This window comes from Hypanus sabinus, unplaced genomic scaffold (genome assembly GCF_030144855.1).
Source record: "Hypanus sabinus isolate sHypSab1 unplaced genomic scaffold, sHypSab1.hap1 scaffold_214, whole genome shotgun sequence".
NCBI classification, from domain to species: domain Eukaryota; kingdom Metazoa; phylum Chordata; class Chondrichthyes; order Myliobatiformes; family Dasyatidae; genus Hypanus; species Hypanus sabinus.
Genome location: NW_026780246.1, coordinates 441,920 through 455,679, shown reverse-complemented (window position 1 = coordinate 455,679; position 13,760 = coordinate 441,920). Strand labels below are relative to the sequence as shown.

Genomic DNA, 13,760 nt, shown 5'->3' with positions numbered 1-13,760 from the left:
CTGACTACTCAATGCGTCGGATAATAAAGTGCAGGAGAATTAAAAAAAACAATAGGCCATAAATATCAGTACCGACCGCTGGATGATCTCGATAGCTTTGCTTGGAAGGGGCTCGCCAAGTATTATGTAATGATGAATTGTCCTCGTTGTTCAGACTACGCTGGTCATGGGTAATGAAGGGAAGTAACCGGACAAATAGGAACATTAGCGATGGTCAGTATGGGTCAGTGCGTAGCAGGTCATGTCTAACCAAACTCACAGAGATTTACGAGGTAGTTACTAGGGATAGTTTGGAAGGCGAGGCAGTGGATGCCGTCTACAGGGACTTCAGCAAGGAATTTCTCAAGGTTCCGTAGGGGAGGATACTCGAGAAGGTTCAGTCGCTTGGCTTCCATGATGAACTATTAAATTGCAGTCGTCATTGGTTACGCTGGGGAAACTAGAGTGTGGTAAAAAATGGTTGTCTCTCTGATTGGGGACCTGCGACGAGTGGAGTGCACAAGGATCGTTGCTGTCATCGTTGTTTGTTGTTTGTCATCTATATTAACGATGTGGATAATGATGTGGTTAACTGGATCAGCAAACTGCCGATGACAGCAACCTGTGTAGTTGATAGCGAGGAAGAGTACCGGAGCATGGTATCGTAAACGGGATCTGGACCAGATGGAACAATGGGCTGACAAAACGCGATTCGGATTTAACGCAGACAATTGTTAGATGTTGCACTTTGGGCGGACCAGCCAGGGTTGGTCTGACACAATGAGAAACAGGGCACTGGGGAGTACGATAGAACAAACGAATCTGGGAATGAAGGTCCATAATTCAAGGAACGATTACGTATGTTTGCACGTTATTCCCGAGCGGGTAGACGACAGAGGGGAGACTTGATAGAGGTATACAACATTATGAGGCGTATAGAGAGTGGAATTGCAAGCGGGCTTTCTCCACTGCTGTTAGGTGAGAATACAACTGGAGATCATGTGTGAAGGGTGAAATGTGAAATGTTTAAAGGAAGCATGAGGGGAAACGTCTTCACTCAGAGAGTCGGCAGAGTGTAGACAGTGCTGCCAACGCAAATGGTAATTGAGATTCTGATGTCAGCATTGAAGAGATGACTGAAAAGAACATGGGTGAGAGGGATATGGATGGCCATGGTGCATGTCGATGGGAGTAGGCAGTGTAAATAATTCCTCCCGGACATGACGGGCTGGAGACCCTGTTTCTGTGCAGTGGTTTCGTGTGCCTGTCTGACTATATGTCTGGGTTAGAACTTCAGTCTCTCACAGCACCGACCAATCTAGAAAGTCGTTGATACTGTTCGATCCCTCTGTCCTTGCACACACTGAAGCATGGAGACTGAATTAATGGATGTTTACTGCATGAGAAGATGGAAGTGCAGATGTGAGATGATAAAGGGAGTGTCACACTACAGGAATATGCCCTCAGTCCTTCAGTTAGGCGGTAAAGACAGTAGTTCCGGTCTGGAGTTGGGTGTTATAGTATTCCCGGAACAGTGAACAAATCTGTTGCTTCAGCAATGGTAATGCCGATCATTCGCCCCGATACTATACAACAAGGGTAATTTAGATCGAATCCTGTCCTTAGTCACAGATTGAAAGTGAGAAATCTTGGAAGTTTTATCTTGGAGGTTTAGAGTTGTGGCGACGTCATATTTAAATTGCGCTGAATATTAACTTACGGACCTTTTGCGTCTCTTTGAATTGGAGTCGGAAGTCTTTATTAAATGTTGTATGATTGTCATTACGGATGTTTTTTAACTGTTGAACACATAAGAGCATGACATTTTCTGCCATATTTTTTTTTAAATATGAGTGCATTGCCCATTTAAAATATTGCACGAGGTGTGGACATAAGTGAGTTCAATTGAAAGCGAAAGAGAAAAAATACGGTCATGAATGACTTTACTGGAGTCACATGTTTCTTTAGCTTGTGTTGTGGGGATGATTGAATTAATCATCTTTTTTCACCAAACCTGTGACATAAATTTTGTGTCTCCTTACGAGAAGTGATTTCCAGGAACTGATGCGGAATTCGGAGGCTGCATATCTTTCTAAAATTAAGAAGTATCACTGTATGTGAGCCTCAGCTCTCCACATCTTGCTCTCCTGTTCTTCAGAATACGCGCTGAGGCCTTTTGCTTTGGAAGTTGTTTATTCTGTATTGTACAATTGCCTGCGATGGTTTTGAGGGAAGACAAGTGTGAGCACAAATGTTTGCTTTGTTCTCGCGGCGATTTTAGTTTGTGTCGTTTTGTATTTTTCATTTATTGTTGATTTCAGAGGAAGACACCGATTCCACAACGGCCGTGTGCATTCAGGGTTAAAGGGATCGAAATTTGAGCGGATCTACACCCGATATGATAAAACCACAATTCCTGTAGAACTTGACAGCGATACAGGCGAGGACGCCGGCAAGGCTTCAGATGGAAGGGAAGGAACGTGGACCGGACCGTGAACCGGAATGCGGTCCACGTTCCACATCATTTCCCAATGTACGATCCCATGTTCCTGCCGGGTATCACCATACATCGCATACCCGCAATTAAACACATTCCATGCTCCCTGGCCGGATGCCTGTCCAAGGTAAATGTTAGAGAGTTCTGCCCTGTCGTTCTGAAACGCTGACACGCGGAGAGATCTGTCACCCGACCAGTTTCCTTTTCTAATATTAGATCCGGTATGGACTGTTCGCAAGTCCACCTGTCGGCATATAGTGACATGAATCCTTCCTGGACACAACTGAGAAATTATGCCATACCTAAACATTTTACCCCAGACAGGTGCCAAAGAATACTAGGGAAGTTTCAGTTTTCCGTTCCAATAACATTGCTCATGTCCAAATTCTGCTTCCCGATTGGTTCCTCGCTGTTCCCGCTGCAGTTCTTCTTTTGTTAAACTGCTTGACGGCTGTACAGAGTATTCCAATTAGGCAGATCGCGTCCTTCATGTTTCTGTGTCCGTCTCCCAGTCTATTAACAAAGGAACGCTCCACATTGTCCTCCCTTTCTGCAGCTGCGATACTGTCCCTGGTTTCCCACCGAACTCCCTTTACACTGTTACCCGACCCTCTCCATTTTGAAACATCTAAAACCCGGAAAGTCCTGAAGTCATCCCTGCCCTTCTGACAGTCGAGTGTTTGTGACAGATTGGACCGTACTTCAACCAAAGTGACCATTGAACCAACAGCATTGTGCCTTTGTATTGCTACCTACCTGAACTGTATGAAGTCAGCAATCTTCCGCCAGTTCTGCATTTTCAGGATGTCCAGGCATATGATTGTTTGAATTAATGACATATTTGCCAAACCTATTCATTGTAACCCGGCTTTATCTGAAAACTCCGCTGAATTGCCATTAGACGCGGGCGTTATCTACACAGATGGCCATTTAATGTAAACACATACTTCATTCCATTCCTCAGCTCGTCTCTGAATTTCCTCTGTGTCAGTGTATAGATACAAGTATTGGTGCACATGCTGAGAATTTGCAACATGAACCCAAATTGCTGTAGGATGTATACCGGGGAACTCAAATATCTGTCCTCGTAAAAATAGTTTTGCACTTGCCATTTCAGGGAATGGGCTACAGAGGGCATCCAAAATAATATGAAATTAGTTGATATAGAAAACAACAAAAATATTGATTTTCTGCGTTTTCCCACCTCGGCATCTTTCTGATTGTCGCTGCTGTGCAGAAGCCTTCTGCGGACTCTATTTGCCACAACGATATGCTGTATGGTTAACCCGTTAAACACTAGAATTAATCCGATTGGTAGCAATGGTGTTAAAATACTGATCAGTAATTGGTACCCTCTCCACACGGGTGAAGTAGCGTATTCATATGTGCCGGTGCACCGCCACGGCGTGTTGTCAATAATGACGTAAGGTTCAAGGGCAAAGTAAATCGGGACACTTTTCCCGCAGCTCACTATAACCACGGTCACGATAACCACTGTTGCTGTTCTCTCGGTGCAGTATCGCTCCCGTAGCTTTCGGCAACATATTGCGATGAAGCGATCGAAGGTAAAACTGACCGTGAACCAAACAGAACAGTCCGTCGCTGCAACCCGAAATACAAGTGTCAGAGCGCATACAGGAGTGATGAGCAGGGATCTGGAATAAATGTAGATATTGTTGTTCTGTTCCACTAAAGCAAACACGATAACCACTATCAGATCCGCTGTCGCCATTCCAACCAGGTAACGGATGATGCATTTGGAGAGTCCGCATTTCCCCCGAGATAGGATCACAATCGCTGCTAAATTGACTACAAGAAATTTGGAGACATAATAGAAATATGGTCAGCAGCCATTCCCCGAATGCCCCATTCTACCGATGCTATGGAGGGTATGGTCTGTTTGGAAGTGGAAGGCGGGAATTCAGTGTGTGCGGTCCCGGTCGCTGCACTCCGGCTGGAGGACAATGACGGATGTGAGTGTCAGTGGATTGGCGACCTTCCCACAGTTTAGAGCGAGGCATCCGAGTTCCACGACTCACGTACCGGTGAGCAGTCGATCGTTCCTGTAAACAACACCACTTCCATTATTAGAGGTGAAACAGTTGACGGTATTATTTGTAGCGGAGACATAAAGCACGAGTTCTCATTTATTGACCCACAGACGGGACCATCTTTTAAATAAGCTGACACGTTGTTATAAGATCGAAGTGTCTGCACTGATACATACTCGGAACTAGTAAAGCAGAGACCAGCGTCACGTCAGAAAGCCGAGCGAGGTGAAATTATGAAACAACGACAATATCGACAATAACTTAATTGATAAAAGAAGAAAGCACTGCTATCATAGTATGGAAAATGGAAATGAAACCATTAGATTCCTGAATCCTCCATTCTGGAAACACTATTCAGCCGACGGTAGCATCTGTGCTCAGTAACAGTGCGGATACCGCAGCAGAGTAACGACGGCACCATACATAAAGTGACCAGCTCCGGCATCTTACCGGGGACACCAACCGCTACAAGTGTGGGATAGAAAACGGCCGCGATGTAGTAAATCGCCGGATATCCCATATTCCGTCAGAAGCAGCGTTCAGTTGTACGGAGCGTTTCAGCTGCTCAGGTTGACTGGTGATCTGTTTAGCAGACTTTTATTGAGGTGAGAACAATTCTATTGAGGCAATTAGCGTGGTGATCACGTCAGGGACATTATTGACAATCAACTGCACAAACAATTTCGTTAAACTAGTTTTACTCACTGACCCGTGTCATTAATTTAACTCCTTAAGAGATATTGCAATCTGTTTATTTTAAATAAAATATTATGTGAATTTTCCATGTTATTTTCCATGATACCTGGGTTCAGCTATTTAAATAGGATATTTTTATATCAGTGTTGCTTTTAAAGTCGGCGTTCATCCTGAAGTCGATTTATTTGGAACATTTGACGGAGCACATTCACTTCTGAAATTGAGGGAAGGAGTTTGTTCTGGCAGGTGAAATGGAGAACACTTCTTTATGAAAGAGGAATGTTCGTTCATTCTTTTCTTTCGTTCATTGCAGTCATTCCGGGAGTTTTGAGTGATGGAATAAACAATGACAGCTGACGTGTATTACAATCCGCTTATATTACACAGAATGGTTTCCACGTGGTCAAATTCCTCTTGGCAGAGGTCATTCCACACAAATCTTTCGCTCTTCCCCTGGAGTTTCGTTAGAGGGAGAGCAATGTCTGCGAATTTCTTACAAAACTTACGGTAACACCCAACCATTCGTAAAAAAACCTCTGTAACGGTTTCTTGCTCGTTGGATCGGGAACCTCAGCAATAGCCTGAACCTTGGCCTGCATAGTTGCCAGTTGGCCATGGCCTGCTACATAGCCAAGCTACGTGATAGTGGCATGGCCAAATTCACTTTTGGCAAGATTTACAGTGAGATTTGCCTTGGACAGACGTTCAAACAGTTTCTCTACTGCTGTGATATGCTCCTCCCAGTTGTCATTCCATACAACCAAGTCATCAATATAAGCCGCTGTATTCTCTAAACCCTGAATCACTGAATTCATTATCCTTTGGAACGTCCCTGGAGCATATTTCATCCCAAATGGTAAAACATTGTACTCATACAATCCAGATGGTGTCACAAATGCAGATATTCCTATAGCCATTTCTGTTAAAGGAACACACCAGTGACCTTTCAACAGGTCAAACTTTGTAAGGTATTTAGCCTTCCACACTCTGTCAATACAGTCATTCACTCTCGGGATTGGATAAGCATCTGCCTTAGTTACTGATTTAACTTTTCTGCAATCAGTATGGAATCTCATACTCCCATCCGACGCAGGGACAATCACGCACGGTGACGCCTAGTCTGAAGTGGATGGCCTAATTATGCCGACTGTTAACATGTGTTCAATTTCTTGTTCAACCATTTTATATTTTGTCTTGGTTCATCGTGTAAGGTTGCTGCTTAATGGGATCAAATTAGTCTACAATTACGTCATGCACCGCAGCCATACATGGTCTTGGAATGTCAGGGAATAAATCTTTATACTTGTTAATTAAACTCTTCAGTTGTTTTCGTTGATTTGCCGGCAAATGCTGAGTCTTTCCATCAAGCTTTTTCAAAACATAATAATTTCTGAGTCTTGTGGAAACTACATGGAGTTCTGGTATCCCAGTACCAGACACCACAATCTCCTCCGTTGTCATAACAGTACTCACTGGAGCAGGGTCGGGGTCATGATAACTTTTGATCATATTTACGTGGACGAGCTGGGTAGCCTCTCACCGGTCAGGAGTCCTAATAACATAATTTAAAGAATCGATTTTCCTAATTATTTCATATGGTCCACTAAATCTCGCTTGGTAAGGAGAGTGAACAGCATCAGGACCCTTTCTCCAGCACGATATCTCTGCTCCCTCGCTCTTCTGTCATACCTCTTGTTTCATGTTTAACAGAGAGTGCTGTAAATTGTGCTTTGCAAGGTCACAAGCCTTGTTAAGTCTGTCTCTGAATTCCGAAACATAACTAAGCACGCTCCTACTCACATTCTGATCTGATCATTTCTCTCTGAGTAGGGTCAACGGTGATAGGATGTGCTTAGCTCTCAATTATTTAACTATCCCCTGGAATGTTTTCGAAGTAAAGTTACTTCAGATTGGATTTCTTCAGGTAGACATACCAGTGTGAAAAATTTGATGTGTTTTTACCACAGTCTTGGCCTTGACGTTCCCGAGAGGCACCGTTTCATGGAACCGAGATATTGCACACATGATGGTTAACAAATCCTCATAACCAGCTGCAGTCCTTGGCAATGGTACAACACAATCCACTATGACCCTAGAAAAAGGTTCACCAAAAGCAGGTATTGGTCTAAGTGGTGACGCTGGGATCACCTGATTAGGTTTTCCCGCAACCTGACAGGTATGGCAAGTCCTGCAAAAATTCACCACATCCTTCCTTAAATTAGGCCAGTAGAATTCCTGCATAATCCTGTTTACTGTCTTCCACACTCCAAAGTGTCCAACTAAAGGCATACTATGAGCAATGTTTAAAATCTCAGCCCTGTAAACTTTCGGGACCACAACCTGATGTTCAATGACCCAATCCACACTTGCAGGCACAGTAGGTGATCTGCACTTCCTCATTAACACCCCATCCTTAAGATAATATCCTACTGACTCTTTGTGAACCTCCTCTCCTGTGAGAGCTCTCTCCTTCAACGCAGCAATTTCAGAGTCTCGACTTGGTTCATCCCAGGACAAGGGCAATCTTTTCTTCTCCTCCTTACTACCCACATCCTGATGCAACATGGAAGGCAGAAAAGTCTCTCACAAATTCTCATAAATTAAACCCCTGTCTTTGCTCACTGCGTCAGGAGCTTCTTTAGACATGATTCGGGTCACTGCGCATGTGCGGTTCACATCAGTATCTGTGCGTGTGTCGTCAGACACAAGCTTGCTTGTTAGCTGTACTGCTGAATAAACTTCACCCTGGATAGGTGCCAACCTAATATTTACCAAATTCACTACCATCACTAAGCTTACGAAGACTACATTTACATTAGAAAAATTCCCAAACAGCCCATACATTCTTTTCTTTCGACTTTTAGCTTGACTCGTCTCCATAGAAACCCAGTCAGGTGGTCTGTCAAAACCAAAACAATCCTTTCTCTTCACATTGCAATCGTGAAAACACCTCCACAACCTTGAAGGTGTTTACTTCCTACTGCGAAAACAAAATTCAACAGAGATTCACATACTTTTACAAGCCATTGTCCAGCAAGCAGGGTCAAAGGTCGCGAAACCAGTCCAAACTTCCCAAATTCTTGATTCAAAAATTCAGAAACAGCTTCTTTCTGCATATTTCTATTAAGATTCACATCACCAATTTTCAACTCATCACCAACTTTTAGAACACCGTCTAACATAATTAATTGAGCATCCTCAATTTCCACTGGCACTAAGGTTAACCCTTTATTCACCGAACCCAGTCCACCTGGCTCAAAAATACTGCGTTCCTTTTTAACCGTGGCAGACACCTCAGATCTTAACGGTGTTTTAACACAAGGTTCAGCGCCCTGAAAATTCACAGGTGCTTCAATAAAATGAATACAAAAATCGGGACAGCTTTCAATACCAGTCGCAGGTTCAAATTCCAGGTTCCCCCGACCCTCCCAGTTACTCTCTGGGAAACTCCCATCCGGAGTAAAGCAATGTAGTGGCATCCCTTTCATCTCTGTATGCCCTTACATAATCGGGAACACACTTTTTAAAGTCTTCAGTCACAACCAGCTTTTTCAAGCTTTCCAAACCCTCAGTTACCTCTTCCGAGGTATACCAGCCCTTGAGATACACCTGTTTCTCATGGGCAAACTCCATATAAGTTTGACTCCCGGACTTCCTTAAATCTCTGAACTTTTGTTTATATGCCTCCGGAACCAACTCATGGACTTTAAGCACTGAATCTTACACTGTATCATAATCCCTTGACTGTTCAAGGGTCAGGGCAGAATACGCCTGCTGATCCTTCCCCTTCCACACAATTTGTGACATGATAGCCCACTCATCCCTCGGCCATTTCTGACTCTGGGATGAGTGGGCTATATATATATATATATGTGTGTGTGTGTGTGTGTGTGTGTGTGTGTGTGTGTGTGTGTGTGTATAAGGTTCCCAATCTTCCCCAGCTCAGGTTATTACGGTGGGATGGTAAGTGATCAGTTCAGTTCTGGAATTTGGTTTGAGTGGAGTTGGAGAGAGAGAGTTAGAGTGTTGGTTTGTCTCCAATCCCGATGCCGATCCTCCACGTCGTCCTCCTGTTCTAGAAACTTATTTAAAAATCACCTACTCGTGACCACAGGAAGTGGAATGCCAATCTTCCACGGTAACGCTCTCAACCCAGGCCACGGTTGAACACATCGATAGCTTTCCACCGGTCACCCCTTTATCCACACTGTGAGCAAAAACTGATAACTGTCTCTGTGTTTCTTTCTTTCTTTCTTTCTTTCTTTCTTTCTTTCTTTCTTTCTTTCTTTCTTTCTTTCTTTCTTTCTTTCTTTCTTTCTTTCTTTCTTTCTTTCTTTCTTTCTTTCTTTCTTTCTTTCTTTCTTTCTTTCTTTCTTTCTTTCTTTCTTTCTTTCTTTCTTTCTTTCTATCTATCTATCTATCTATCTATCTATCTATCTATCTATCTATCTATCTCTCTATCTATCTATCTATTCGTCTGTCTGGCTCCCTGTCCTCTGCTGTCTGTTTTTGTCTGTTTGTCCCTCTAACTATATGCTGCTGTGTCAATATTGCGAATTTGATGGAGAGGAATTCAGAAGGAGATTATCAATGAGAAACACTTGTGGAGTTTGGAAATGATGATTTTCTCAGTCTTACTGGAGCGATTTACCAAGGCAGACTGACTGTCATGATCCATTAGCCAGCGGGTCGGTAACTAGCAATCTCTCACTTGGTGCCCCAGATTTAACGGCATTGATGATATATTATTGTTGGGACCTACAGTACAAAGGGTAAGTCAAAATTCACATTATCTGGCTGAGAAATTGAACCACTGCGAGCAGATAATCAACTATAATGAGAATTCAAGTTTTCAGCCATAATGTGGCGTCTGGACATACAGAGTAACAGCGTAGAAAGAAAGATTCAAGAGCGGATGAAGATTAACTTCAAGTACCCATCAGTTCCCAACCAGGAAGAGCTCCAGTGTCATTTTGCAACATAACAAAGGCTGCCTGTCATGGTCCCTTCCAGTACTTGGTTCAGGAATTGTGCCTTAATCACCTCGTTTAGTTACCAGTCATTCCCAGGTTCCGCTAAATACAAACACCAGCTTTCCATCAGCAAATGCAGTTTAAAAACCCTGTGATCACAACAAGGAGCTGCCAGTTCGTTGGTCGACTCGTGTACGAGTAACCTCACCCCATGGTTCTTAGGACTATCAGTTCTAAGTCTAGCATCGTTCTCGAATTCTGTACTGAAACCAAGACTCCGGGTAAAGCCTCCTTGGCACCCATTCCACGCTCGCTACGACGGTATCGCCTCCCGACTCGGCCTCCGCGCCCGTTTTCAGCACCTGGGTTCGTTCCACCGCCCCGTCCTTGCGACACTGCCATCCAAGTCTCGACACTGCTTTCCGCCGGAGAATGGTGAGATGCCGCTATTCCTTTAATACTCAGACTGTAATTGTCGCCTGCCACCTTCGCTCATGGAAAGTTCGCCTACTGAGTACTGAGTGCTCACTTGTTCTCCACCATCCATAGCTCTATGCTTACATCCGCATGATCATAAGGCTCCCCATCTCCCCATCTTCCCTTCCGGTAGCGTAGTAACACCTCCCCCCCCCCCACCATACCAGACAATGATGCAGCCTGTCCGAATACTCTCCAGAAGTTTTTTTGAGTTCATTCATTAATCTCCTAATGAAGTACTGGATAGCCGCTGTCTTGCCTTCTTTATAACTGCATCGATATGTCGGGAGCAGGTTAAGTCCTCAGAGATCTTAACACCCAGGAACCTAAAACTGCTCACTCTCTCCACTTCAGATCCCTCTATGAGGATTGGTGTCTCTCTCCTTCCTGAAGTACACATTGAGCTTTTTCGTCTTACTGACGTTCAGTGCAAGCCTGTTGCTGCGACACCACTCAACTAGTTGACATATCTCGCCCCTGTTCGTCCTCTCGTCTCCATCTGAGATTCGACCAAGAATGTTTGCATTATCAGCAAATTTATAGATGGTATTGGATGTACATATTTGCTGACTCGATATACACATGGATGTAAGGAAGACTGAGGGATATGGACAGGGTAGGAAGGAGGGATTAGTGTTTGAGTGCCTTCGATTTACTTTTTAGCTAGTATGGCAATACATTGTGGGCCGAACGGCCTTTTCACGTGCTGTATGTTTTTAGGCTCTATATCTGTAAATTTCTTCTAAATTTTCATTCCATATGTAAAACACGCGTTTGCAGCACTGGGCTCTAGTGGCGCAATCGGTTAGCGCGCGGTACTTATATGGCAGTACAGGGCGGAGAAATGCCGAGGCTGTGAGTTCGAGCCTCACCTAGAGCACTTGTGATTTTTAATGCTTGCAGTGCCCGAGTGACTGGGCGTCTCTCAAGCTGAGCATTCCACTAAAATGTTACATTTGATTATGTGCTTCTGAGATTGTTATTTGTATTTAACTGCGAATCGATGCACCTTTGAGTGTGATCTGAGCAGGAGAGTGTAAGAGGTCTTCCCCAATTCACTAAAAGGCATGTGCTCGCAGTGCTACAAACAATCTCCCTGTTTGGTTCTTTAGTTCAACACGCGCAGCCTCACTTCCCAATGTTGAAAGTGTCCGAGCAGATGGTTTCTTTGCTGAATTAAAGCAGAATTGTCCCCCACATTCCTGTCTTCTTAGTTCAATTAACCAAATGGTGAAGCAAAGATCCCTACCTTTCCTGAAACTATCCGTCAGAAACCCTCTAATTACACCTCATCTTGGTTCGTTGCGTTGTCGATGAAACTCAATATTTACTTGCATCGGCGAATTGTTTCAGGCACCTGCGAAAAAAAGAGATATTAATCGTAGCCTCAAAAGGCACAAATGGTATGGAGATGCTGATATCTCTCTGCCCCTCTCTCAACATTAATCTGCATTCGTCTGTACCGAATTCTAAAATAATTCTCACATGTCCCGAATTCACCAAGCCTCTGTAACTGGGACGACAACTCCGTCGTTTCTGCTGACCTCCTTCCGGCTGGAGCGCGATCACTCCACTGCGACCTCAGAGCTGATCGACTTGCCGCTCCATTCCTGAAGGCTGCTGTTACCAATATAATTTTCCTTCACAATAGCTCGTTTAACTGGCCGTTGATGTCTTGGTCTGGTTGCGATTCGAAGGAACAGATTGGACAGTGATCATTAATGAAATATCAGTGTGACGGTGTGTCTGGTTCCGTGCGGACTCCTTGGGACCATTGGCCGTGATTCGATACTATACAGCTGGCATCATCTCACAAGTAACCCTGGCTTGTAATGTGTCCTGTTGTTTATAAGCGTATCGGCACGTGGTTCATCACTTGCTTCAATTAACTTGAAATCTGAGGTTAAGAGAACGGACGAGAGAGAGACAGGGTGAGAAAGCTTAAAGGCATTGTGTAATTTAGCACGTGAGCCCGAGCGCCACCCTGTGGAGACTACTGGAAGCTAGAGTACAGAAGGTGTTTTAATTCCTTGCCTATTAATACAACACAGTTTAGTTAACTGTCACCTGTCGCGCCTTGACCAACACCCGACAGGAAATTGTTAATTCATAACTCTGTATATGGACATAACCAGAGAACCATCGAACATTACAGCACAGAAACAGGGTTTTGGCCTTCCTTGGCTGTGCCGGACCATTTTTCTGACGTCCCAGTGACCTGCACCTGGCTCCATATCCCTCCATCCACCTCGCATCCATGTACCTGTCCAAGGTTTAATTAAATGTTAAAAGTGAGCCCGAGGAGATTGAGAGGGGATCTGATTGCAACGTATAAGATTATTAAGGGATTGGACAAGATCGAGGCAAGAAATAAGTTCCAGATGCTGGCAGAGTCCAGTACCAGAGGGCGTGGTTTGAGAATAAGGTGTAGGTCATTTAGGACAGAGTTAAGGAAAAACTTCTTCTCCCAGAGAGTTGTGGGGGTCTGGAATGCGCTGCCTCAGAAGGCAGTGGAGGCCAATTCTCTGGATGCTTTCAAGACGGAGCTAGATAGATATCTGATGGACAGGGGAATCAAGGGATATGGGGACAAGGCAGGAACCGGGTATTGATAGCAGATGATCAGCCATGATCTCAGAATGGCGGTGCGGGCTCGAAGGGCCGAATGGTCTACTTCTGCACCTTTTGTCTATTGTCTATTATATCTACCACTTCATCTGGCAGCTCATTCCACATTCCCACCACTCTTTGTGTGAAGAACCCGCCCCACCCCAATGTTCCCTTTAAACTGTTCCCCATTCACCCTTAACCGATGGGCTCTTATTTTTTTTTCTCCCCGGCCTCAGTGGAAAAAGCCTGCTTGCATTCATTCTCTCTATATCCATCATAATTTTATATACTTCTATCGTCTCCCCTCATTCTTCTAGGCTCAATAAAATAAAGTCCTAACCTATTTAATACTTGTTACTGAAAACGGAAAGGAACAGTGGGCAATGTTTTGTACTTATTGCTGTACTTCAGAGCAGGGTGGGGAGGCGATGTCTCGGGTCATTGCTCAAGAGCGCAAAGCATTGAGCGCTTTGCACG

General features: G+C 44.2%; 1 non-coding gene across 1 annotated transcript; it reads left to right on the top strand.

The window, feature by feature from the left end:
• Positions 1-11,459: 11,459 nt before the first annotated feature.
• On the top strand, positions 11,460-11,553 carry trnai-uau (transfer RNA isoleucine (anticodon UAU)). The gene is made up of 2 exons: positions 11,460-11,497; positions 11,518-11,553. It is a non-coding gene; the product is annotated as a tRNA-Ile (tRNA).
• The last annotated feature ends 2,207 nt before the right edge of the window (positions 11,554-13,760 follow it).